The following is a 27,307-nucleotide window of genomic DNA, read 5'->3' on the forward strand; positions in this document are numbered from 1 at the left end:
GCTCCCATTAGTTGCAGTTCCCAGTCAATGGGAGCTACAGGGGGCTGTAGTTTGCCCACCCCCGCTCTAAGACATAGGCACTGAGTTTCTAATCTACTGCGGGGTGTTCCCCTCTGGCTCTGCCCAGGCCCTTCCCCCACTCTGGCCCTTCCCCCAAGGCTCTGCAGATCAGCGCCTCTCTCTTCCTCCCTCCGCCTCCAGATGCTCTGAAACTGCTGATCTGCAGCGGGCGGTAGGTGCTGTGGGGTGGGGGGGGACAGACGCTAATCTGTGGGGCCTGCTGGCAGGCAGGAGTTGTTGGGGGGAGGGGGAGGTTCTGGTAGGAGGGCTGCCAGTGGGTGATTCAGCCCCGGAGCACTCACAGAATTGCCACCTATGCTCTCAGGGTTCAGTGGGAGATGCATGTTTACAGGCACTGGAAGGGAAAGTTGATGGCAGAGGAATACAAAAGGCATAAAAAGAAGGTCTTGGATGGGATGATGTGGTGTCCTAGGTGGATCCAAAGGGCTATATAGCCACAAAAAGATTAGCGGAGGATTGTACGGAATGGGCTGCCATGGTTGCTACTCTCCAGTAATGGAGATGATGCATAAGAATAAGAAATTCCATTAACTTCAATGAAGTTACTTCTGATTTTCTGTCTGTATCCTAGACACTTTTGGCTCCTATTCCTGTAGTATTGGAGCACCTCACAATCTCTAATGTATTTATCATTACAACACCCTCGTGAGGTGGGAAAGTGCTATTATCCGCATTCTACAGATGTGAAACTGAGGCACAGGGAGGCTAAATAGCTTCTCCAAGTTCACACACACAGTCTGTGGCAGAGTAGGGAATTGGGTTCCTGGGTTCCTCAAGTCACAAGCTAGCACCCTGATCACTGGAACATTCTCTCTCTCGGAGGAGATCAGAAGCAGGTCCTCTGATTTTTAAAGGACATATTTTCAGGAGACATACTGGTACTGATGCAGGGACCTGTGATCTGTTTGATACTAACCTTCCTCTTCACGTTGCTTTGTACCTACACTTTATGAAATGCCCAGTTCGTCTTTAGAAACAATGCACCGAGTGTGTGAAAAAGTTATTTTTGATGTAAACACAAGAAAACTCAGGAGAATATATTTTAATTTTAACTGAACATGCCATATTAAATGTTTATAACAGGAGTTTGCATTAGTTTGGTGCTGTTTTCTCTCCAGAAAGTGCATTGTGGTTCATAGTAGCATGGTTTGCAATGGTTACTATGGTAATTATTTCTTATAATGAATAAGTTTTATAAATGGCCAGAACTTAATGAAGAGTTCCCGCAGGAATATCTCTTTATCAACTCAGATTGCTCTTTCCTGGCTTTGCACCCCCTTTGAGATGTGGTGGGGTGTTATACAATGCAGCAGGCATAGAACAGCTGTGGCATTTCATCACTTCGGGTATTTCCTACACTTTTTGCAAGTTAATTCTGCAGAAAACCCAACTAAATGATGCAGAACTTTCTAATGAACCAGACCTTAAATTTGCACGTTTCTATTTTCTTGTACTTTGGAGCTGCTATTCACCGAAAGCTTTTATGCAAAATGGGATAAAAGTCCATATCATAGCAATATAGTTTTAAGGGTTATGTAAAAAAAAAAGTTTGAATAATTCTTTTCAAAGAATTGAAAGATACGAGCTTCTTTTTAAAGCTGCATTATAAAATTTCTTACTGTATACAATATACAGCCAAATTAATGTGAAACGGGCAATCTATCTATTAAATGTTGTATTAAATCTGGTCAATATTAAAAAAAAAAATTGGTGGAAATGTCATTGGAAAAACCCCCAAAGATTTTACAGTTTTTTCCTGTTCCATTGACCAACCCTGATAAATACTCTTTTATTTATAGAATTAAGTTGCTTGTGGAATTGATAACAATACTCTTTTTTCCCCCCTAAACAATCTATATTGTGGAACATTTTGTAAAGGCTGTCAGACAGGAGAATGATAAAGATGGACTAAAATCCAATGATCAAGTTGGCCATTGTATGGCTGACTGACATGTTTGATTGGCTTCAATGGGATCACTTGTGTGAATAAAGGTTATTAGAAGGATTGGTGGCTTTATTGAGTGGCTCCATACATCTGGCTCCAAACATCTGCATGGATAGAATTATGTGATAGAACTAAAAGTGGATTGTGTGCAGCATGCAGGACCAGCTCTAGGCTCCAAGCACGTGCTTGGGGCGGTACAATTCCAGGGGCGGCATTCCGGCCACCCTTTTTTTTTTTTTTTTGGCTTGGGCATCATTTTTGCTTGGGCAGTTGTGTTCTTGGAGTGGCAAATTTTTTGCTTGGGGCAGCAAAAAGCCTAGAGCCAGCCCTGGCAGCATGGCTTCCAGACCCCAGACTGCCGGCATGGTCAACAGCACATGAAATCTAGTCGGGTTGGAGGAAGCAGCACTTAGCCATAGAAGACAGGGCACACAGCATTATAGGGGAGAACTGGTAACTATCCCACACCTTCCGTTTGTTTTTCTGTTTTGAAAGCTCATGAGCAAAGCTGTGAAATTGCACAGGGTTTTGCTCTAAGATGGGCCTTTGGAATGTCACTTATGCATTTTCATACAAATAGTCATGTGAGTGAAGAAAAAACAGTTCTTTAAAAAATATTTTTAAGGATGAACATCCCTTTGTGTAGGGTGAAAACACACAGGTTAGAAATTTGACATGTTTTTTAAAGTGAAAAATTGGCAACTGGTAGAAATGAGATGAAAAACCTGTTTCTGCTTTGCAAAATAACTACTTTGAGTGAAATTTCACAGATGTAGGGTTTATAAGGCTTTCAAAGAATGTGCTTCATTCAAGTTTCCCAAGATTTGTCGCCTCTTTATTTTTAAAACTTTTGCCCACTCTCCTGAATTAAAAGGTCCAAATTTTCTGCACATTTCCACCCACCAACATACATACTTTTACTCTGATACTTTTGCGTCTGTTCATCTTTAGCTGATTTGCAGCCTGACACTGAGCAAGGATAGAAGTGAATAGTTTGAGTTATCAGTGTAAAGAATGTAAAGCCCTGAAAGAGTGTAGAGCTGTATTATAGTGCACCCTCATTTAGCCAAATGATATGTGCACACAAACAGTTTGGATAAACAATACTTTGGGTAACCCAGGGGATTGTTTCTGTAAGCAGAGTCAGGATGAGCTTCACCCTGACATCTGGTGGTGAGGTGTGGCAAGTTGTGGAAAAGAACTTCAGGGGCTGACCACATTTGCATAGGCACACCCACTCCACCTAGAATGAGGCCATAGCTGCCCAAATAGTCACTTTGGCTGCTGTGGGATCCCCACTGTCTCTCTTATTGGGGTAGGAAGAATAAATTGTTATTATCCTGATTATGGGAATGAAGGACAGTGGAACTGCACTTGGCCTTTTGTTATGATGGAGGGACTCGCCATCAACTAAGTAGCACTCGCTAGGCAAGGGACATGGGTTCCAAAAGTCTGTGAATTGAGAGAGGCTGGGAACAGGTTTTAATACTTGGTGGCATGGGCCCCCTTACATGCTAATTGCGCTTCCTCCTCTCTCCACTGTGGAATATCAGAGCTAATTTTGATTCCATTAGGAGTCTAGTTACAGGCTACTGAGCTGAATTCTCTTTGGGCTAATGGTGCACCAGCACTGAGGTTCCCCTACTACAAGCTGAAATCACAAAACAGCTGGAATCACTAAGAGCTGAAATCACTGAGTATTGTGTTAAGTAGTGGGGGAGCCTGAAGCTATATGGTAGAGCAGTTTGTGGGACAGCAAGCAGAGTGGCTGGTGGAGCAGTTTGCGGGACGGCGAGCAGAGCGGAGCGGCTGGTGGAGCAGAGCAGTTTGCGGGACGGCGAGCAGAGCGGAGCCCGATGGAGAGGTGGGGCCATTAGTGTTGGACCATGTAAGGTGCCCCTTAACGCCCCCCCCAATTTCCACCCAGGTTGGGAGGTAAAACTCTGCAGATAAACTTTTGAACTCTGGGGCCGCCCTGACCAAGGACAGAGACTTTTGGGTCGTTGGACTTTTGGGACTTTGGGTGATTTTGGGTTGCTGGACTCAAGAACCAAAGGGAAAGGACATGCCCCAATTTGCTTGGGGTGGGTTTTGCTCATGGGTTGTGTTATGAATCCTGTTTGTGGTGTTTCCCCAACATAATGCCACATTGTTTCTCTCTGTTATTAAAAGGCTTTTTGCTACACTCAGACTATGTGCTTGCGAGAGGGGAAGTATTGCCTCTTGGAGGCGCCCAGCGGGGGTGGTATATATTTGTCCCAGGTCACTGGGTGGGGGCTCGAGCCGGTTTTGCATTGTGTTATTGGTATGGAACCCCTAGATCCTGAACCCGGCCCTTGTTGCTGCCAACTCTGACAGGCAGAAGGGTTACATTTCTATAAGCTTTCTACCTACAAATTGAGCTTGTGTCCCCCAATGGGTATTAAAGGATAAACAGAATTTTCCTGTGAGATACTGTTGATATCCTGATCAAACCATTCATAAAATTACAAAGTAGATAAGCTATGTTCTCTTAAAGTTTTGGAGCAGAGCACTTGTCAACTCTCCATTTTAGTCTAGTTTAGTAGTAGTTTTAGGGTCTTTCCGGCAGACATAGAATATGGGAATTACATATATCTTTCCCCCCTGAAAGTATTATGCAAGGAGCAGACTCTGCTAAGCATATGTTTTCCTCACACCTGTTTTTATAAATGCACCTTATAAGTAGAGGTTGGTTCAAACCAAAACCCTGGATCCAACTGTCAATACCTTCCTGCTTCCAGCACACATGCCAAACTTTGGATATTTGGTCAGGATTTCAACTCTGTGGGTGGGCCCTGTTTGTATAATGCATTGAATCAAAATCTCAGATCACCTTTGAACTAGGCAGAAGTTCTGTTCTGGACTTTGCAGCTTTGGGCCCATGTTCAATACTAGTGAGAGATGCTGTTGTGTCTTGTATGATGATACAAGATGGTGAATAATCTGGGCACAGGTTTCAAAACTGAGCCCAAGGGCTTAAATGTGAATATTCTGTGGAAGAAAACAATAACATGAGATGCTCAATGTGTTGTACATTAATTTTACATTAAATAAAAAGCCTGGTTATAATTAATACATTTGTGGCTAATATTGCAATTCTGGATGTCAGATTTCCTACTTGAGCTGAATAAGTAGACAAAGGGTTTTTTCCCCAGGCTTGCCAAACCTTTTCAGAAGTGATCTATTTTATAGAAAGTTTTAAAACTGGCTTGTCTTGACAGACAGATTTACATTTCAAGTATTTCAAAGCAACTCCATCAGAATTGCTTGAATTCTTCATCCATCTATCATTCAGCTAATCTCTTTGCTTTTCCCCTTTTACTGAATGTACTTAGTGTTCTTTTGTTGAGAGCATTGTTTTTCAGACTGTGCTAACGCATCTTTAATCATAGCTCACCTCTTTCTTATGCATTTGCCTTATAGTTCTAGGTGGAATTGCCTCTTCAGATTTTTCCTCTCTTTCAGTGGCACATTCAGACTCAAATTGTTGTGCTCAGTAATGCCATTGTCATATTATAACAGGGAAAATGCTTCATCATGTGTTGCTGAACGAGATGAAATCTTCACTAAGGAGCTGAGGGATCATGTTTGAGAAAAACATTCATTTTTATGCACCAAGTTATTACAGTGGAAAAGGAGACATTAAGGGTGTCATAGTATTTTCAACCTCTTAATACTAGTGGAGTTTGTTGAAAGATTGTGGTTCCTGAGATTTTAGTATTTAATGTATTTGGCTCCAGGACGTTGAAAGAGCTGTTGAAATGGCCATCTTGTATCCAGCATGTTATTTATCCTGCATCGAACATACTGACCAACAATCATTGTCTTTAAAATGTTAATAAATTGGATAATGTACTTTTGTATATGCTAATTAACAAAGACAATCCAACTACAGAGGATAATTTTTAAACATTGCTACTAATTTACGTATGATCTGGAACAGGCTGAGTGTTCGGATAATTGCATAAGATGTAGCAAAGGTGTGTGTACTGTCGGCTTGTTAATCAGCAGCCGGATATTTTATTTGTACGCTGACTGGAAAAAGAAAAGGGGGTTTAACTGAAAGGCGCACTTCACAGCAGGGCAAGGAGACTATATAGGGATATGTGGAGAAGAAAAATCTAACTCCAAATAAAAGATGAATTAGGAAGGGTTTTACGATTTACCTTGCCAAGATATCTCTTAACAGCCTTTACAAAATGTTCTTTATCATATTTTTCGCTTTCCAAAGCTGTTTACATTGAAGATTTGCTCCTTCACAGCCCATCTATGTGTCCGTGTGGAACAAAAGCTGAATTTGTGATACCACAATCATTTGTATGATGTCATGAGCATGTGACTGATGACTTCATTATGTGATCAATAAGATGATGAAGGTCAGAGGCCTATTAAGGGCCTTATATGGTGGTGGAGGGGTTGGTTTGCCCTATTGCAGAAAGTGGCATGGAGGTTCAGCACCCAAACCGAAGGCTTTGAGAATCTATTAGAGGGAAGGACCATCTGCTCAGAAACACTGTGATTCCACACAACCATCTGATCTGACCTTCTATCTCTTACACATACTCTGCAGTCCATAGGCAGCACAGCTCTGAAAGGAGCTGTGCTTCTGGGGGCTCCTCAGCTAGCTACTGCCTACAGAGCCCTCCTCTACCAGGGGCTGGCTTACAGCACACAGGGGCATCCCGTGCAAAATAAAGCTCAGAACAATAACAGCATTGCCTTGTTTCACTGTAATGGGCTTGCAGGAAGAGAGGAAACAGTGATGCTATGGAAGGAGGCCATCCGTCTTCCTGTCCTCCCTCCTCCCAGCCAGACATCTGGATCATCACAGGGGTGCATTTTCAAATGTCGGGCATGGGGTGGGCCTGCCATAGAACCATCTGCCCCATTCTGTGCCCTGCTAAGACATTATGCACTGACTGTGCTCCCCTCCATCCACAGAAGTGAAAAGGTATGTTTGGTCCTGACATACAAATGGATTCAATAAATACAAAGGGGAACACACAATAAGACTGGACAAGTGAATGTCCTTTGGTATAAATCTCCTTCCTGTTTCTCCAAAAGTTATCTCCAGTAGATAAGCCCCCTTTAAAGAAGACATTGCTGTAAGGGATATTCATAATCTAAAAAAGAAGTGGAAGCAAGTCTATTGATGTAGAGAATACATCTGTGAACCGGTGGTGTGCTACCAAAAAAACACAAAACAAAACCAAATCTAGAAATTAATCGCTGAGTAAATCAGTGGATCTAGAGCTCCATCATTCCTGCACAGCTAATAAGACATTATGAATTACCTCTCAGGTTATCTGCCAGTTTAACCATAATAAAGTAATAATGAAATATATTCTGATTATGGGCAAGATTTGAAGAGCCTTTTATGAGTCAAAAAAGGGTCAGGAAACTCATTTTGACTTATTTGGAAATTCATTTAATTCAGAGAATGCTTTTCTGCATTTTTAGGAGGCACAGCGCTGGTTAGATTTTATTTGCCTGGTAGACTGGCTGTGCATTTTAACAGGAGTCTAAACCTTTTATGTAGATCTTGCAAAAGAAATATTCAGCTCGAGTTCATCTGTTCTGTACTCCTCCCTTTGGTGCATAGGGCAGCAAACTTTACAAAGTCTCTGTACAGCTTCTAAAATCCTTTTGAATTTCTGGAGACTGAGATTCTCTGTTTAGCTGCAGGTATTAGATATGGAACGGAATGTTGACAGGTGAGAGAGAGAGATTTTGCAGATGATGTAAGCAAAGAAGCAAGATGTCTAATCAAGACCCATCATGTAAGACTCCTGTGGATACTCTCTCCCTTCTTCCATTAGACCATTTTGAATCTGTACAATAGCTTACACTTTAGACCTGCTTTTCCTGTTGGTTTTCATGGCTTTGGTATGGAGGCAACAGAGGAAGGGAGAATTCATCTGCCAGGTTTTAGACTGTTTCTAGGAGAGCTCATTTCCCATACTTGCTGTATATTTCTGATCTGTTGAAAGTGAATCAGAAAAGACAATGGTTTATAAGATGACCCATCCCTTTTGAATTGTGGCAGAAGTGGAAAGCAAGAAAGGACTAAACCAAACTGAGACAGTACTATAGACACCTGCTGGGCACAGAAGGCTCCAGCTCAGTGGTGAGCAACCTGTGGCCCATCAGGGTAAGCTGACTGTGGGCCATGAGACATTTTGCAGATATTGACCATCTGCAGGCACGACCCCCTGCTGCTCCAAGTGGTTTGCTGTTCCCAGCCAATGGGAGCTCCCGCAGCTCCCATTGGCCGGGAACAGCGAACCACTGCCATTGGGAGCTGCGGGGGGCCGTGCCTGCAGACGGTCAATGTCCACAAAATGTCTCGCAGCCCGCAATCAGCTTACCCACCACTGCTGTAGCTTCATGCCTTGATAAAATACAGTAGAACCTCAGCTACGAACATCTCAGGAATGTAGAAAGAAAAGGAGTACTTGTGGCACCTTAGAGACTAACCAATTTATTTGAGCATGAGCTTTCGTGAGCTACAGCTCACTTCATCAGATGCATACCGTGGAAACTGCAGCAGACTTTATATATACATAGAGAATATGAAACAATACCTCCTCCCACCCCACTGTCCTGTTTCATATTCTCTATGTATATATAAAGTCTGCTGCAGTTTCCACGGTATGCATCTGATGAAGTGAGCTGTAGCTCACGAAAGCTCATGCTCAAATAAATTGGTTAGTGTCTAAGGTGCCACAAGTACTCCTTTTCTTTTTGCGAATACAGACTAACACGGCTGTTCCTCTGAAACCTATCAGGAATGTAGGTTGTTCATAACTCTGAACAAAAGGTTACGGTTGTTCTTTCAAAAGTTTACAGTTGAACATTGATTTATTATACCTTTACTATGCAGAAGAAAAATGCTGCTTTCCTTTAATATTTTTAACACAGGACTTGGAGTGTATTTGCTTATTTATTTATTTATTTATTTATGGTCATCTCTGCTGCTGCCTGATAGTGTAGTTCCAGTTCCAAACGAGGTATGTGGTTGACTGGTCAGTTCATAACTCTGAGGTTCTACTGTACCTTGATAAAAATTCACTGGTTCATTCCTGCCTCATTAATACTTAATGGCATGCTCAACTGCAGCTGGCAATAAATATGTATCACTGCCAAAAGGGTCAGTTGGGATTTTAATGGCTGATCATAGGCAGCAACTCCAGCCATCTGGAACTGTATGATTCAATAGGAGACAAGTCCTGTGCACACGGATGAAAATTGCTTTATCATCAAATCACTGTACATCAGATTGACTTCACCTGCCCTCCCTCACCCCTGAATTGGTATTGAAATGGGCAGGGCCTACTAAAGGAAAAGATGTACCAGGGATCAAGTGTGGGAAAGCAAAAGTGAAATATCCTTGAACAGCTGTCTAAGTGCTTGGCCCTGAAAGGTGTAGTCAATGGGAATTAAAGGTACTCCACACCTCCCAAAACCAGGCCCTTAGTGACCTGAGATTAAAGAATGGAGAGTGTGTGTTTTATCTTTTAAATCCCCAAGCAATATGCATGCAGTGTCTTAGTCATCTCCAAGTTAACTCATTGCAGATGTCATCTGCACAGATTACAGTTTAATGTTATGTCCATTTGGTCCATACAATTACAAGATACGAGAGTCTAGATTTTTGTACTTGGCAAAACATATTTTCCCAATGGTGAAAGCAAATGTCCAAAGCTGTTGAAATTTTCCATAATAGTTTCAACTCAAGTTCTTTTCTGCTGTTGAAATACTTTGGAGGGTGGTAAAACAATTCCATGATTGCTCCCTAAATTACAAGTTGGAAACTAAAGCCTTCAGCTGAGATCTCAACTAGTGATCTGGCATAAGTATAGATATTTTTATTTTTGGTATTTATTTATTTAACAAGCTAGATGAAATCCGTTTGGGTATACATGTACTTTCCTTATTAATGGATACTCAGACAGCTCCAGATGACACAGATTCAGTTGTTCACACCTGCCCTGCCAGATGTTGGTACTTTGCTTGACATGTTCCCATGTGATGTATTGGGAGCAGTGACTGTGCAATTGCAGAACTGATGTAATAAGAGGCTGAGTCAGCATATGTAATTAGCAACTGATGAACACCCATTTGAAAATTGGGGTATTTCCAGCTGAACTAGAATGCCTAATGGCTTTTTCCTTCCAAAAGGCTTGGGAGCCAACTGTATATCTAGTAGACTTAGTCAATAGTCTCATTCTTTCCTTTCTTTGGGACATCCCATGGGGCAGTATTGGACAATTGCTCTTCTCTTGTGTGGGGGTTTTATGGAATTCAGTCTAGTTGTTTGCTTAGTAAGGGTTAGCGGGAAGATATGGGCTGTGATGTCTTCAATGTACATCTAATGCCTTGCTTTAGATCTTCCTCTCAGCCAGCCTGTCCATTGCAGCATAATGACTTATCTGGTGCCTAATAAAGATTGGGGCACAGATAAGAACTATTTGATGGATACTCGGTCCAGATAAGATGGAGGTCGTGTTAGACGGATGGCCCATGCAAAAGAATAATGAAGACATGGAACGGAATGTTGACAGGTGAGAGAGAGAGAGAGATTTTGCAGATGATGTAAGCAAAGAAGCAAGATGTTAGCCTGGTTAGTTAGCTGGAGACTGAAGGATGTTCTGGGCAGGGTCTCTTTGCAATCTGCACCTGAAAGAACTGCAGCATGGAGCCGCATGGGCCGTGAAGGAGGAGGATGCTGAAGCCCACCGTATCCAGAGTGATTCTTGGGGGAGGAGGACAGAGGAGGGAATGCAAGGAGGCCTAGCTTACCACCTTAATGCCCTGTGTGAAGGAGACAGGAATGCTATTCCCAGTGGCCATGTTGGGATGAGTTCACTTTGCTTGATTGAAGCTCCCCGGCTCTTTCAGCTGGGTAAGGCATCCTTTAATCCCCATGGGGAAACATTTAGCAACATACATGTCATGTTAATCACCTCAAATATAACCTAGAGAATGTCAACAGGGTGAGCTAAGTGAGTGTTGTAGGGCCCAGTGATGGTGATCCTAATGACCTGGGAACAGGCTACTGATGGGTGATACACAAAGGACTTGGCTTGTTTAGGAATCAGGATTAGAATATACAGGCTATTAGCCACTTATTTCTAACTCAGACAGTACCACATCAGCATGTCTTCTCCTATCAGAAGGCATCAATCAGTAAGCAGAAAGCCCTGCTTGATAGCAAACTAGGCCATAAATAATGCCCTCGACCAAAGCACAAAAAGCCCTCAAACTGATGAGAACAAAACAATACAAAACTATTAATTGCCTCTTTAAAAATATAAAACCAGTCTCCTGCTCGGAGCAATGTTAACTATTTAGGATCTTTCGTCGCTAATGACCACTGGATTCTGAGGGGCTGGAGTTGCCTTCCCAATTATTTAAGAACCTGAAGCAGTCTCTGAGTGGTGATTATTAAAAAGAAAATCAAAGCAATGCACTATATTGTACATTAAAATGATTGTTTTATGGCACTGTGTTTTTATGTAATTTAACATTTAGGAAACTAAAGACAAATTAGAAAAATTCTATTTTCCCCCCCTATTTCCAAGGTTATCTTCCTAAGTCAAAAATATGTTGGTTACCATTTTGTGCAGATCTTGAAGGAGATTTTCCCCCGGGGAAAAAAGGGAATTTAATATTCCCTCATTCCTCTTTAGGAGCCATATTAAAATTTTAAGTAGAGTTTGGCCTACCACAAAGCTTACCTAATGCTGAGGAACCCGTACAGGTGGACAAATAAACAAAACACTTGCTGAGGAGCACAACTACTAGTGCTATTTAGCTGGCTGAATATCAACCAAGGAGTACCTGGCTGTTGAATATTCACCTATTCCTAGTTCCTGGCAGTTGCTGCCCCACTTAGCTAGGTTCATCCCACTACTGGAGGCCTCAAGCTCCTCGCATCACTTCCCTAGAGCCACCTCCTGCAGAAGGGAGGTAGACAGTGGCCTTGAGCCCACCCTTTCCCTTTAAAGGTGGGAGCTAGCTAGCCCTCTCATCCCCATTTTTTCTCTCTATAGGACAGTGTGATGGTTCTCAGGGGTACCCAGAGCTGTGAGGCATCTCACTACCACCTGTGTTTAGTATGAGGAGGCCTCGCCTATGCCTGCCATTGGTCAGCTCCCAAACACCACGAGCAACACAAGTACTCCCTTCTCGGTCTCATGGGCCTTGCTGTCTCTCTAGAGGTTAACAATTGGCACACTCCAACCCTCAAGCTCTCCGAGCGCCTCCCTGGAGTGACCAGTCCCGATCCACTGAACACTCTCAGATCCACAGATTCACTGCTTCCAAAGATGCAGAACATGATAGCTTACCAGTTCCACCTCAGACCACCTCTCCACTTAACTCTCAGTACCTAGATATGTCTCAAGTGAAATTACATATAAGTTTATTTAACACGCTTAGAGATTCAAGTAACAGCAAGTAGAAGTACTGGAAACAAATGATTACCTATAAAATCCTAACACACATTCTAGAGCTGAGGATTAATTAACAAGATACTCTCATGCCTAACCAAATATTGCTTACCCAAAATCTTTGCAGCACTTTACAGCCAGATTGGCAGTGACCCTCCTTTCATGAGACAAATTCCCAGCTTGCCTTGTATGTGAAGGACTCCATATGTTTCCTTGCACCCTGAGATATATCATAATAGTCCTTTGTCTTTATTCGTAAACAAAACCTCTGCTCTTCGTTTCATCCTGTAGGTTTAATCTTGTAGATTTCTTAGCGTCTTATTTCGCTTGTGGTTCAGTATGCAAATAGGCCTACACTGTGAGGCATACAGTACACAAATGGCCAGGCAGGGAGATAGGCAGGGGTGAAAGTAAGTCGAGTGACTTACCGGTATGCTGGGGCCAGCTCTGGGGCGGGGCCTAGGGCAGAAGGGGCGGGGCTGAGGGGGTCAGAGCCAGCCCCAGCCCACCCTATAAGGTAAGTGCCCCCCCCCATCGGATAGCAGCAGCAGCCCGGGGCTCCCCTGCTTTTACTGCCCCGGTCCTTTAATTAGCCACTGGAGCCCTGGGGAAGCAGTGGGGCTCTAGCGGCTATTTAAAGGACTGGGGCGACAGAGGCAGCTGGAGCCCCGGCCCTTTAAATAGCCCCTGGAGCCACCGCTGCCCCAGGGCTCTGGGGGCTATTTAAAGGGCCTGCGGCTCCCTTGCCTCTACAGCCGCGGTCCTTTAAATAGCCCCTGGAGGCCTGGAGTAGCAGCTGCGGGGCTCCGGCGGCTATTTAAAGGGCCGGGTCTGTAGAAGCAGGGGAGCCCCGGGCCCTTTAAATAGCCGCCAGAGCCCCACAGCCGCTACCCCAGGGCTCTAGCAGTGGGGCTCTGGAGGCAATTTAAAGGGCCTGGGGCTCTAGCCACTGCTGGGAGCCCCAGGCCCTTTAAATTGCCCCCTGGGGAAATCGGGATGCCCCAGTACAGCGCACTGGCTCTTGCTTACTTTCACATCTCGAGACAGGTTTCTGTTACCTCCTGCCTGAAAGGAACATTTTGGAGGTATGGCACCTCCAGGTGACCTGCCTTAACTCCAATATCTTAAGAACGCCATTTTCTGTACAGGTACATAACTCCTTAAATATTATCCTTACTTACATTTTACAATGATTATAATGACTCTACTGGCTCTTAGTAAAAACATCCCACGCCATCCTTCAGTGAACTATTGTGCATATATCTGACTCAGGGATCCCTGCTCCCCACCTGTGCCCTCTGCCACTTGGCATTAAGGGGTCCCTGAGTCACAGAGGGGCAACAAGAAAGTCCTGCATACCTTCTCATCCATAGAAAGGTCTTGAGAAGAATGGCTGCCTGCCTTCTCCCTGATTTTTCATAGCTGCAAGTTTGGAGGAAGGGGACTCTGTTGTATTAATTTAGATGGAATATATGGGCCCAAAGAGTCAAAGGTGTTAGCGTGACCCTAACTGTCCAACATTAAACAATTTTAAGCAAGGTTTGTAGTTTGGTATACAGAGACCTCAACCTGCTCAGTACCATGGCAAACACATTACGAACTTCCTGTCAAAGGGTTAAATCTATTGACTGAACACACGAAAGGAAAAGCCTCAAAATCTGGCAAAGAGTTGAAACTGAAATGGAGTGATTATCCAAAACAAATTTAATCAAAGCCTATCAAAATCATTTTCTGGAGAAAGTGAATATTTCTTAAACTCTCTGATTTAGCCAAACAGTCCTCCTGGATGTGGAAGAAAGCATTAGTTCTGTTGTCAATTCTGAGTTGGGAATGACTGTCACTTTCCTGCTTCAGACAGAAGGGAGAGAGGATAGGATAGTAAAGATGGGGGTAATACGGCTTTTGTTGATGCTCTCAGGATAGAGGGCAGCTGGTCAGTCAGACAGGCAATTTGGTCTGGCAGATCAGCCACGACAGCTGTTGCTTACTACCTGGGTGAGGAACATCATCTGGTTGGTCTGGTCAGGTTTCTCTCCATCACTGGTCCTTCTCAGGCTGGACAGAGCTGAACAGGCCATCTCATCTCACCATGCTGGTGCTGTGCAGTGCAGTTCATTTCAGGATCAAGTAAAAAGCTGAAAGAGAGAAAGAGACAGGAGAGGAGGAAGATGTGGGGCAGAAAGGAATACCAGAGGGAGAAGACGGAGCAGGATCTCCAATGTATTAGGCTGGGGTCCTTGTTTGTGCAGCAATTATGGTCAAGTGTCTCTACTGGAGTACGAAGGTCTTGTGTCACAGCAACAATCCTTCCCATAGTGATGGTAAACATTTTTTTATTTTTCCTCCCCCACTGTCTCTTTTTAAGGACTTCAAAAAAGGGGAGAAATGGTCCATCTTCTAATTATTTTGCTCACCAGTTAGGGCTAACTTTGGTCCATTAATTTCTGGTCCTCTACCCCTTTTCTTTATCAGTCATGCTCTTAAGACAGTCCTTGAGTGGTATCAGTAAACCTTTTTGTTTAAATTAACTTGGTCTTTCTGTCTCCTTCATACATCTTTATTTTTACAATTTTATGTAACAGATCATTGTGACAATTCATAAACTTTTATCCACGTTTCACAAGATAGGCTGACAATTAAAGCGGGCCTGCTAGGCCCCAATTATTACAACAGCTCTTGTTCCCATCGTAGCTGTCACTGTACTGAACCTGGAGCTTCAGAGACTGCAGGTGAACTGAGTGTTATGACATCTGGGGAAACTATTACCCTACTTATGATGTGTATTCAGACATTTAACTGGGGTCATATTTCACCCATATGAGGTCAGTCAGGTCTGATGTCGTAGCTGGAAGATCTGGCTACTTGTATCTAAAAACCATGTTCTTCCCAATTCATTTCCAAAAAATGATTTTCCTGTCATATTTAATAAACTCTTCTAGCATGTATTTGTCAGTTTCTGCTGTGAGGGCCTGATCCTGAAATCAGTGGGATAACTCATCAGCCTGATCCTACAAACATTTAAGCACATGAGCAAGGGGCATTGGCTTCAGTGGGATAACTCAAACAAAGCTATTCACTGGTGTAAGAGTTTTCAGGATCAGGCCCTTAGTAATTAGAGTTTGGCACACAGACAATAGACACAATTGGTAAATGAACAGGGAAATATGAATGTTTATATTTTAATTCATGCTTTCAACCTTTTATTTGACATTAAAAGATAGTGTCCTTTATTCTAATCTCCACAGCGGAGTGCCTACACAGCAGTAAACAATGACAAGCTTCAGTCCTTAAATCTGCTAGGATACACAGGCTGACTGGATGTGGAACTGGATTTTTCTGAATTTATCGTCATTCACCCCATCATCACTGCAACAGAGCAGAAAAATCCACCATCACCGTAACAGAGCAGAAATGTCCAGTGATCACACTGAGCATCTGATGAAAAACTTTCTGTGTTTAAAAAAAAAAAAAGTCAAAAGATTCTTGTGTGAGACTAAAAGTGGGACACATCTCCGAGATTGCTGGGGCAGCCTCTTGGCTGGTGTTGAAGTTTCATAGTTACAGCACCACTTCCACAGTTCTCCAGTGTGTTTCAGGATTCATGTAAATTGGGGCGGGGGGGGGGGAGGAGGAGAAAGCCCAGAGTAGTTACTCCATACTATTCTCTTGTGGACACTCTTACTCCACATAGAGAGTGCCTTTCTGTGCTTTAGTTTAATACGCTGCTAAAACACCCAAAGGCACTCTTTGTGTGGAATAAGAGCATCCACAGGGATGTTGGTGGGGAGTGCACTTGAAATCCAAGCTTACTGTGCACTAACTTCTCTGTGCAGATTAACCCTTAGAGATCTTTGTTCTGAATCTACTGAAATCTGGTTTAGTTCCTGTAGATTCCACCCTCTTGTAGTAATGGTCTTTCTAGATGCAGGAGTTCTCAACCTGCCTTTTGCAAATAGGTTTCAGAGGTGCAACCACCAATGTTTTGAACAGGTGGGACCTGAGTGCAAAAAGTCCAGTGTTTAATTAAAATGTAGTTAAACATCTGGTTGGTCAGTATATAATGTTATATAGGAAGGTAATCTTGGCTTGAGAGGAGTCTGCCCTGGGGTAGTTGGGGGATGGAAAATAATGAGAACAATTGGTCTGGATAAACATTTGCCACTGAAAGATATTGCTTTAACTAAGGCTGTGCAAAGTAAGCTGTGTGGGATTTTAAAACTAGGTACGAAAGCTTTACCTGTAACCACTTAGCCAGGCTGCTTCACTGCAGTGTGGATCATAAGCTGCATGAGAGTTCATCTCTACAAAGATGGGGAGTGGATGGAACAGCAACTTTCCTGCTCTGTTTGTGAAGCATCAGCTAGAATAAAAGTGGCTGGCATTGCACCTGAAGGAGCATTGGTAATCACCCCACATCCAAATGAATAATTAGCTGGAATAATTACCAGCCTGAAGATGAGTTCACACACTGTTTTGCCCGTGATGGTATCAAGGATAACAGGTGTTGAGAGTGCCTTGCAGGGACAAAGATTAAAGATTATTTCATTATCTGGATTCCTTTAGGCAGAAAAGTCTTGTGTTTTATCCTGTCATGCACAGAAAGGTCTAGGCAGCGGTTCGTTCTCCTCGTGCTCTGGCAGTTTTGAAGCTGAGTTTCTGACAGAGAGTGAATATTGTTTAATCTGGCAGAATGGTCTGTCCTTGAGAATTCAGCAACACGCTCTCTCTGTCTGCGCACGGCCTGATGCCTTTCCAGAGGACCATGTAAAAGTGCATTTAGGGACGCCACAAGAGAGAGTCCGCAACAAGTCTTCCTTTTATTGAGGTTTAGATTAATTAGGAAGGAGGTATTTGAACAGTTACTTCACTTAGAGACCTGCTGATGGAATACTGAGCATGTTTCAGACTCATTGTTTCAATATTTGCAAAGAAATATTGTGATGAATTTTAATGGCAGTATTTCATATTCTACTGTTTCCTGGTGGCCGCTATTATACTTTCTGTTTTGTATTCCAGTAATGCCTGGAGGCCAGGGCCACCTCATGCTAGGCACCTACACAAACATATAACAGAGAGACAGTCCCTGCCCTGAGGAGCTTAGAATTATTTCCTTATGCATATACTGTAGTACAGAGCGCTGTTTCAGAGACACTGAACTCTGTGCACAGACTCTGGGGTGTGACCCATTCTCAGCTGGAGGTACTGCTGGCCCAAATGTCATGGAACCATTTTAATCATTATCAAACTAATTGCCAGCTCCAAACCAGGGAGCTGTGGACACAAAACCTCCCAGGGCTCCTGCTGGAGTTGAGTGTATGCATGTTGCTGGTCACAATACAGGTCAGTGCCTGTATAAGCTACAGTTGATCCTATAACTAAGATTAGGTGAACTTTGTGAAGCTTGGGAAAACCTTTGAAACTATTCTTTGGGGTTTGTGATTTCTGTGCTTGAACCTTTTCCCTATTCAGCTTTTCCCACCACTCCCATCAAAGGATGTTCAGACTTAGCTAGAGAAATGGTTTTCTTTTTAAGTGAAAATTTGTGCTGTATATTAATGACAGAAGAGTCTTCTTCCTCCCTTGAAAACCTAGATTAGTCCAAGTGGGTGCTCTCCATTCAATACTTATATAATTTCCCTCCCCACCCCTTGGTCCTTCATATTTGTTTTTCACTCTATCCATTCTGCTCTATTTTTCAATTGATTAGTTTCTTTCCTCTGTTTTCTTTCAGGATCTTCTTAGCCACTTGCAAACGTAAGAAAACTTCTGAATGCACAGAGTTCAAGCGGGTTTGAAATTGGGCAGTTCACCCCTCCATAATTCTTAAGTATGGTAGTAAATTAGCTGGTATCGAATTATTCTTCTTAATCACAGACCTCCTAACATCCCCAGATTCAAAGGTATCTTTATTTTTCTAGGTGTTTATGCCTCTAATACTGTTAAATAAACAAAACCCACAGCATAATATTATGTGAGGCACAATGTACACTGGGAAGATTGTGGTTGATGCTGATGGTATGACTGAATGGTGGTGATGCATATGGTGTTTTTGTATCCAGTACTACATACTACACATTCTGAACCCAGCCAATACATGTTTTAGGAGTGTTGCTAGAATGAGCAAACATTGAGAAGAGATCCTTGCTAATACTAAAATTCGTAGTTCCGCCTGGCCACGAGGCAAACCTTGAAGCAGAGATTGGAAATTTGCATTGCACCTACCTGCAATGCAAAGGCCTTGTGGATATTTCACTTTCCTGTACTATCAATCATTCTGCAGTTTGTGTCAATGCTTCCATGCAGATAGTAAGACAAGGTGCTCTTCAATTCCCATTGGCAAGGCATCAGTTTTCTGAAGCTGTCTAAGCCTCCTCTCTTTACCTTCCAGCAACACCCCTATAGCTTTTATCATAATTTTTTATACTAATATAGGGCCAAAATCTGCCTTTGGATATTCTCATGCCACTCCCATCGACATCAGAAAGAGTCATGCACGTGTGTCCAAAGGCAGAATCTGGCCTGCAAACAAGGGAAGATACTCAGAGCCTCTTAGAAGTACAAAATTGGGCTTAAATATCTCTCAACAAAACATTTGCGTAGGGTCTAATTAATTGCCAAGTATGGGGTAGGGAAGAAATTTCCCCCCAGCTCAGATTGGCAGCAAGCTTAGGAGCTTTGCCTTCCTCTGCAGTGTCTGGGTGTGAGTCAATTGCCAGAATTATCTGGGTGTATCTCATTTAATCAGTTCCCTGCCGTTGTGGGGGCCTAGAGCACTGGTGCACCTTGGTCCCTTGTTTTCTCTCCTGTGAGTTGTAATACTTTGGTCTCATTTCGGTTGCTGAGTTTAGTGTGCAGGTGCTGAGTGCTGTAGGTGGTCTGTGATATATAGGAGGTTAGACTAGATAATCTAGTGGTCTCTTCTGGCCATAGACTCCATAATTATGACTTTCTTATGAGACTTCCAGTATTTCTTCTCATCCAAGCTGGAGCTAGAAAAGGAAGAAAACGGTGACAATTCAAGATTAGTTGGACACTTCCAAACACCAGAAATGGTCTGGCTGAGGTTTAATTTGGGCACTGTGAAGAAGTTCATATTGGCTTTTATTTTCTAGTCAAACCAATTTGCCTTAATTATGTTCTCTTTTGCATTTCATGTCATACGGCTGCTCTGCTTCTGACGATGCCTATTTTTTTTCAATGATTACTTTAAAAACCCGACATACTTCATACAGGCTATAAATATTCAGCATGCCATTTATCTTTTAAGTATAGATATGCAATACATTTGCTAAGAAAAGATAGACTAGAAAAGGGGGACTAGAACTGAACCTGAGAATTAAAATAAATATCAAGGTGAATCTAGAATCTAGTGTCCAGTATTCCCAGGCAAGTGCTGTACTCTGCCAAGCAGTGACTTAAATGAATGTGGAAAAGACTGCTTACATTCTACTACCTACCATTCTTCGTATGGTCTTCTGCTGGCCGCTTGCTAACTTCAGTTTAGATGTAGAGAATGACTAATAATGTCTTATTATCGAGCACAGGTGGTTCAAATGGCACAAAACTCCAATCCAGGAGATACAGATGGGCAGTGGGACACTATTTGAGCTCAAAAGCTTGAATAGCAACCACATCAGAGTTTGCTGCAGTCCCATGTCTGCCAGGCTGGATGTATTCCTGGAGGTTTCATTATGTGACATAATCTTTAATTAAAGATTAATCTTTAATTCCTGGAGGCTCCAGGATAATCCTGGAGGGTTGGTAACTCTAGTCTTCCCAGAGGTGGGGAGGGGGTGTAGAATATTATCCTTTCCCTTCCACCAGCACCACCTGGAGTTCCCCATACATAACAAGATTGTTCGGGTTTTATGTCAGGATGTGGGTGCATTTCCCCCCAAGAATAACAAGTCCAAAATCAACAAACCATTGAAATGTGTGTCTATCTTCATACTTGAAGGTGATAGTGGATCAGAGCCTCAAAACTCCCCCTTATTGTCTTTGACACATCCCCCCCAGTTGCAGCTGCCAAGTGGCAATTTAGATGAGGAAAGGCCATTGGCTGGCACAGCATAACCTTCAGGCCAGATGAAAAAAATCCAGTAAGAATTATTGCTAAACTTCCAAAGCCATCTGCTTCCTTTGCTGACCCCAGCCCTTGTTTCCCATACCCCAGATAGTCTGACCCAAAGGCAATCTGGAAGTTCCGCTGGATGTGGAGCATTACAGAGACACAATTCTTGCCCCTTGGTGGTTCCATATGCATGCACACATCATACAAGATAGAGAAACTCCTATGCCTTAGATTCTCCAATGTACTGCTTGTATAAGCCTCTGGGGAAAAAAAGTCATTTTACCTAGAGACATACTTGGTATCCAATTATGTTTAAAGCCTGATATTTGAGCTGAAAAATGAGTACTTTTGCCTCATCCCAGCAACAAGAAAAAAGTTAAAATTTCACATTGGAACATAACCTCCTCTACACCAGTCTGTGAGAGTGACAAGTAAATAGAATTATGTTAATTATGATATGCTGTAGTTGTCTTCATTCTACTATCAATTATGCATAAGGAAGAGAAAATTCAAGAATTTCAATTTATTAAGAGACGGTTGTAAACAGTTCTGTGTATAAAGAATTAAATGGATTGCTAGAGCTGCCGTCAGGCTGGTGGGTGTTTGTGTAGTTTTTACCAGTCAATGCTAACCTGATGAGTAAAGTGTTTGTTCCTGGTCCTGGTTATTTAATATCTTTGGTGATCTGCAAAAAATGTAAAAGGTATATTTACAGGTGGTATTTATATTTGTATATTGATGCATACCTGATGGTAGAATAAAGTAAATGACTGAATGCTATCAGTTATAGAATTCTACTCTTGATAGTTTCACAGAGTAGTAATGAAGAAGAGTTTTCCCCCCCACCCTTTTTTTTGGTCTCTCCTCCCCCCCTCCCCGACCCCACAATTAGGACTGATTTGCTACTATCATGTGTTACATGATACATAACAATATTGGTTATGTATTTTCTTTTTGATGCGGAAAAAATAAACTTGTCTACTTTATTTTAATGTTTTCAGTATCTGTATATTGATTTACCCAGAGCCAGTGATGGATTCAATGTCTTTTGGATGTCTTTCTGGGAGATATACTCTAGTCAAACCCACATGATTGGGCTTGATATAGGTGTAACTGGATAAAATTCTCTAGCCTATGTTATACAGACTAGGTGATCTAATGGTCCCTTCTGGTCTTAAAATCTATAAATCTGTTAATGATTTAGCTACAGTTCATTAGGTCAACTAGCTGTACCACACATAAACCTGGACCATAGTCCCTTCTGAGAGGATTTACCCAAAATGGTTCTCTGCTGGGCAGTACAGACTCTTTGGTGGCAGAAAGGAGCCCTCAAGGTGACAGCTCTCTCATGTCCCAGGTTTCCTTGGGAAAGTTGGCTCAAGTAGGGGGAAGCCTAAGCCTCATATGCGTCACTCCTTCAGATGTGCAAGGTGTAGGAGGCTGGAGCAGCTGGACACAGTTACTAGGAGCAGTTACAAAGAAGCAAAATCAGCAGAAGGAAGTTGCTGCTCTAAAGAGAAGCAGTGCTGCCCTCCTTGACTACTAGGGTTTTCTAACTGCACGTGTTTTCTATTGAATCTTATGTTTTAGGTAAGCAAGAGTATTGACAACCGCAAGCATTCATAAATCATGAGTCAGGCCCCAAAAAATTATGAGATTAAAAAAAATTATTTTGGGGTTCTCTGATGTGGTTCTTCTTTGTCTTCTGGTTTTTGAGCCTTTCAGAGATCTCATTTTGGAGGTTTTTTTCTGCCACCAGCAAGGCTATAAATGTATTTGAAGGAAAGCTGAAATTCTCAGTAGTTACAATGTTCCAGGAGAAGCACCAAAGATATTGAGACTCATGGTAAAAATCCTGAGAGCTGGCAACAATTGAGCCCAAAGGGTTGAAGGACATGGTTGAATAAATGTTAATGTGTGCAGGCTTATTTTTCTCAGAGCTGGTTTCCTCCCCGCAAATGGACTGTTCCCTGGTAGTTGCAACTGGTGCTTCCTAGACTTTGCCTTACACAGTATGTCTTCAATCTGAATGTTTCAAATACTGTGATTTCATTAGTGAGATGAGGATTTGCCCTGTGTAATGGAAAACCCAATTGGACTGGTTACAATGAAATACAAAAACTCATGGCTTATTTTAATCAGACTGATTCCAGTTCCATTTTCCTTTGCTTTTACTATGATGCCAAAGTTACCATTGAGATGTGTGCATGCCTGGAAAAAAAGCCAAGATGTTGTAATCATCATCGGATAAATTAATTCTCTACCAGTTTGGGTGACCCTTGGTTTACAGGACACTTTGCTGTATAGTTATTATATTATTGCCAGTTTTCATGATTCTGATACAAGATTTGAGGATTACCTGTTGGCAACTAATTTGACAATAGATTGATTTTCTGAATCCTTCTGAATGAGTATTACACAATTAGTGTGTAATTAGATGGAATGAAGTACTAAATAAACATGGGTTAAAACACTTCAAGAATACCTTGCAACACAAATTTGGGCTATGAGGCTGTTACAGTGATGGCCGGGTTCAGATGGTATCAAAGCCAACGTCTGAAGTCAGGTCAATGTTATTCCTCTTGTAATACAGGTGGGAAGTGGAGAGCTGTCTGGGGATCAGGAAGGTGGAATCTTCCCAAACCCTCAGCCTCAATGGTGGAGGTCTACTCATAAGCCATGTGCTTGAACTATGCTTAGGGACCAGGATGTGGCCTTATGACAGTAACCTGACTGAACACAGAATCCAGCAGAGGAGTTCACAGGATTTGGTTTCATAGCAAGTCCATTGCTACTTAGGGAATAAAACCCAAAAGACCTACTACCTCCCATTCTTAGATTTTTTTTTTAAGGCCAGAAGGGACCATTATGATCATCTACTGTGACCTCCTATATAAGGCATGCTAAAGAACCTCACCAAGAAATCTTTTCCTCAAGCCTATGACATCTCTCCATTAATCACCAGGCTATCCTTGGGGAAAAAAAGGAGTGTAAAAAATATCTGAAACAGCTGAACCTCCTTTTCCTCCTATTAGTTAGAAATGACTGAACTGATCTCCTTTAAAAATAATTATTCCTGGATTAACTCCTTGAGGGGTCTTGATCGAATGAGCTTTGGATCAAGCCCTAACTAGCCATACAAATTTCTCAGCTACCTTGGAACTAGTCCCACAGGCCAGATTTTTAACAGTACCGGCAAATGTTGAGAGGTCTAGATTTGTTCGATTTAGGAGTTACTTTGTATCTGATATTATTATGTATAATAACAAAAAACCTCACAAAACAGTCCTAGGTTATTTATTTAATGTAATTTTATTTATTTAGCACAATACACACTCCATTTCCAGACTTGCTTCCACATGGTTTTGTAAGTGCTGTTTAAGAAATGAAACTTTTATGTACCTGTGATTTATGTGTTTTCCTTTAAAAGTGTGCGGAGAATTTTTGTTACGGTAAACATCACCAATATTTTTCATCCTGATCACTAATAAGAGATTTACGCTTCTAGTAACAGAATATGACATGGTTAATAATTTAGACTTGTTGACAGCTCTTCAAGGAAAAAAGCATTTTCCTTGGTTAACAGCCCTATTTGGATGTTAATAAGTTTACTTAATGTCCCTTATCTTTTTATATATGAATATTTCACCTAAAGAATATCTGTTGACTTCCATGCTTTGGAAAATGCAACATATAAAGAGAAAGTATTCTGTTTAATTCTACGTGCATACGATTAATATGAAAAATTAGCATGCTGATGGAGGATAGTACACCATAAAGTATTTATACAGAATTTATTAGCTCATTAGAAGATGTATCTCTACCTGCTTTTTTAAAGCTTGCACAAGATACTGTAGATTTCTTTGGATGTCCAGTAACAATGATATTATACCAAATATGGTGCTAGCCTAAAGATCAGTTCAGCTTTACATGGAAAGATATAAAATCCAGATAGAGTTGGCAGAAGTAAGAATGAATCTTTTAGAATTAAATAGGTTTTTAAAAAATCTACCTATTTAATAAACTATATACTATAAACAGAGTGCTCCTGCCAACAAAGCTGTGTCCACACATCTCAATGGTAACTTTGCCCCTTATGTCAGCAAAACTTTTTCTTTCATGGGGGGGGCTTTTTTAAGTACCCGTGAAAGACAAAAGTTTTGTTGACAATTTTGCAATATAGACAAGCCCTCAGGCTCAGGCAAATTCAGCTTAGATTTAGACTATGTCTACACCAACACTTTTGTCGGTAAGACTTTTGTCAGAAAGGGGTGTGGAAAAAACCACACCCCTGGCATAAATTCCACTGACGAGCACCAGTGTGGACTGAACTATGTCTGTGGGAGATGCTTTTTCCCATCTGCATAGAATAGCTACACGGGAGACCTTATAGGAGTGCTGCTGCAGCAGTACAGCTGTGCCATGGTAAGCTCTGTGGTGTAGACATAGACTTACATTGTGTCAGCATTTTGGCAATCTGTGTGTTACTAGGAGTAACAAGTGACCCATGCCCCACGCTACAGAGGAAGGCGAAAAACCCCAGGGCCTCTGCCAATCTGCCCTGGAGGAAAGTTCCTTCCTGACCCCATATATGGCAATCAGCTAGACCCTGAGCATGTGGGCAAGACTCACCAGCCAGACACCCAGGAAAGAATTCTCTGTAGTAACTCAGATCCCACCTCATCTAACATCCCATCACAGGCCATTGGGCATATCTACTGCTAATAGTTGAAAATCAATTAATTGCCAAAATTAGGCTATCCCAGGTCATCCCTTCCATAAACTTATCAAGCTTAGTCTTGAAGCCAGATATGTCTTTTGCCCCCACTGCTTCCCTTGGAAGGCTGTTCCAGAACTTAACTCCTCTGATGGTTAGAAACTTTCATCTAATTTCAAGTCTAAACTTCCTGATGGCCAGTTTATATTCATTTGTTCTTGTGTCCACATTGGTACTGAGCTTAAATAATTCTTCTCCCTCTTTGGTATTTATCCCTCTGATATATTTGTAGAGAGCAATCATATCTCCCCTCAACCTTCTTTTGGTTAGGCTAAACAAGCCAAGCTCCTTGAGTCTCCTTTCATAAGACAAGTTTTCCATTCCTCGGATCATCCTAGTATCCTTTCTCTGTACCTGTTCCAGTTTGAATTCATCCTTCTTAAACATGGGAGACCAGAACTGCACACAATATTCCAGATGAGGTCTCACTAGTGCCTTGTACAACGGTACTAACACTTCCTTATCTCTACTGGAAATACCTCTCCTGATGCATCCCAAGACCGCATTAGCTTTTTTCATGGCCATATCACATTGGCGGCTCGTAGGCATCCTGTGATCAACCAATACTCCGAGGTCCTTCTCTTCCTCTGTTACTTCCAAGTGATGTGTCCCCAGTTTATAACAAAAATTCTTGTTATTAATCCCTAAATGCATGACCTTGCACTTTTCACTATTACATTTCATCCTATTACTATCACTCCAGTTTACAAGGTCATCCAGATCTTCCTGTATGATATCCCGGTACTTCTCTGTATTGGCAATACCTCCCAGCTTTGTGTCCTCCACAAACTTTATTAGCACATTCCCAGTTTTTGTGCCAAGGTCAGTAATAAAAAGATTAAATAAGATTGGTCCCCAAACCAATCCCTGAGGAACTTCACTAGTAACCTCCTTCCAGCCTGACAGTTCACCTTTCAGTGTGACCCGCTGTAGTCTCCCCTTTAACCAGTTCCTTATCCACCTTTCAATTTTCATATTGATACCCATCTTTTCCAATTTAGCTAATAATTCCCCATGTGGAACCATATCAAATGCCTTACTGAAATCGAGGTAAATTAGATCCACTGTGTTTCATCTAAAAAATCTGTTACCTTCTCAAAGAAGGAGATCAAGTTGGTTTGGCACGATCTACCTTTTGTAAAACCATGTTGTATTTTATCCCAATTACCATTGACCTCAATGTCCTTAACTACTTTCTCCTTCAAAAATTTTTCCAAGACCTTGCATACTACAGATGTCAAACTAACAGGCCTGTCATTGCCCGGATCGCTTTTTTCCCCCTTTCTTTAAAAGTAGTAGTAGTTGTATTGTGTGCTTCTCTGTGTAAATCACCAGACGGGAGAGAGGTATCAGCTAGTATGAAGTGCTGATCTCCAACAGAAAGGTTTATGTCCTGCCCAGAAGAAGGGCCCATCTAAACCAGGTGGACTATTGTGGGCTGTTAAAGAGGACAAAACACATTTATTGTTCTCCCTCTCCATGAAGATGAGACATGCAAGTGGGTTCCTCTCATCTGCTGAGCTTCCAGCTCAAAGCACAAGGGAGAAGGAGAATAAATCTCTCTAACAAGAGGGAACTGGATCGCTGTGCTGTTTGGACTCTTGGGGGCAAGGTTTGCTAGGCATAAACAAGAGATCCCCAGTGCTTAGCCTGGGTTAGTCCTAAATGACATGTAGAGCTTGTTTGTTATGAAAATTTCTATTACTTTGAAACTTAATATTGTAACTCATTTGTGTATATATGTTTACCTGCTTTAATCTTGTAAATAACTCTCATTTCCTTTTCCTACTTAATAAATCATATGTAGTTTATTATAGGAGAGGCTACAAGCTTTGTCTCTGGTATAAAATCTAAGGTGCAATTAACCTGGAGTAAGTGACTGGCCCTTTGGGACTGGGAGTAACCTGAATATTGCTGTGATTCTTGATGTAAGGGACCATCTATCACAAAAATACACT

The sequence above is a fragment of the Caretta caretta genome, chromosome 10 (genome assembly GCF_965140235.1).
Source record: "Caretta caretta isolate rCarCar2 chromosome 10, rCarCar1.hap1, whole genome shotgun sequence".
In the NCBI taxonomy this organism is placed as follows: Eukaryota; Metazoa; Chordata; order Testudines; family Cheloniidae; genus Caretta; species Caretta caretta.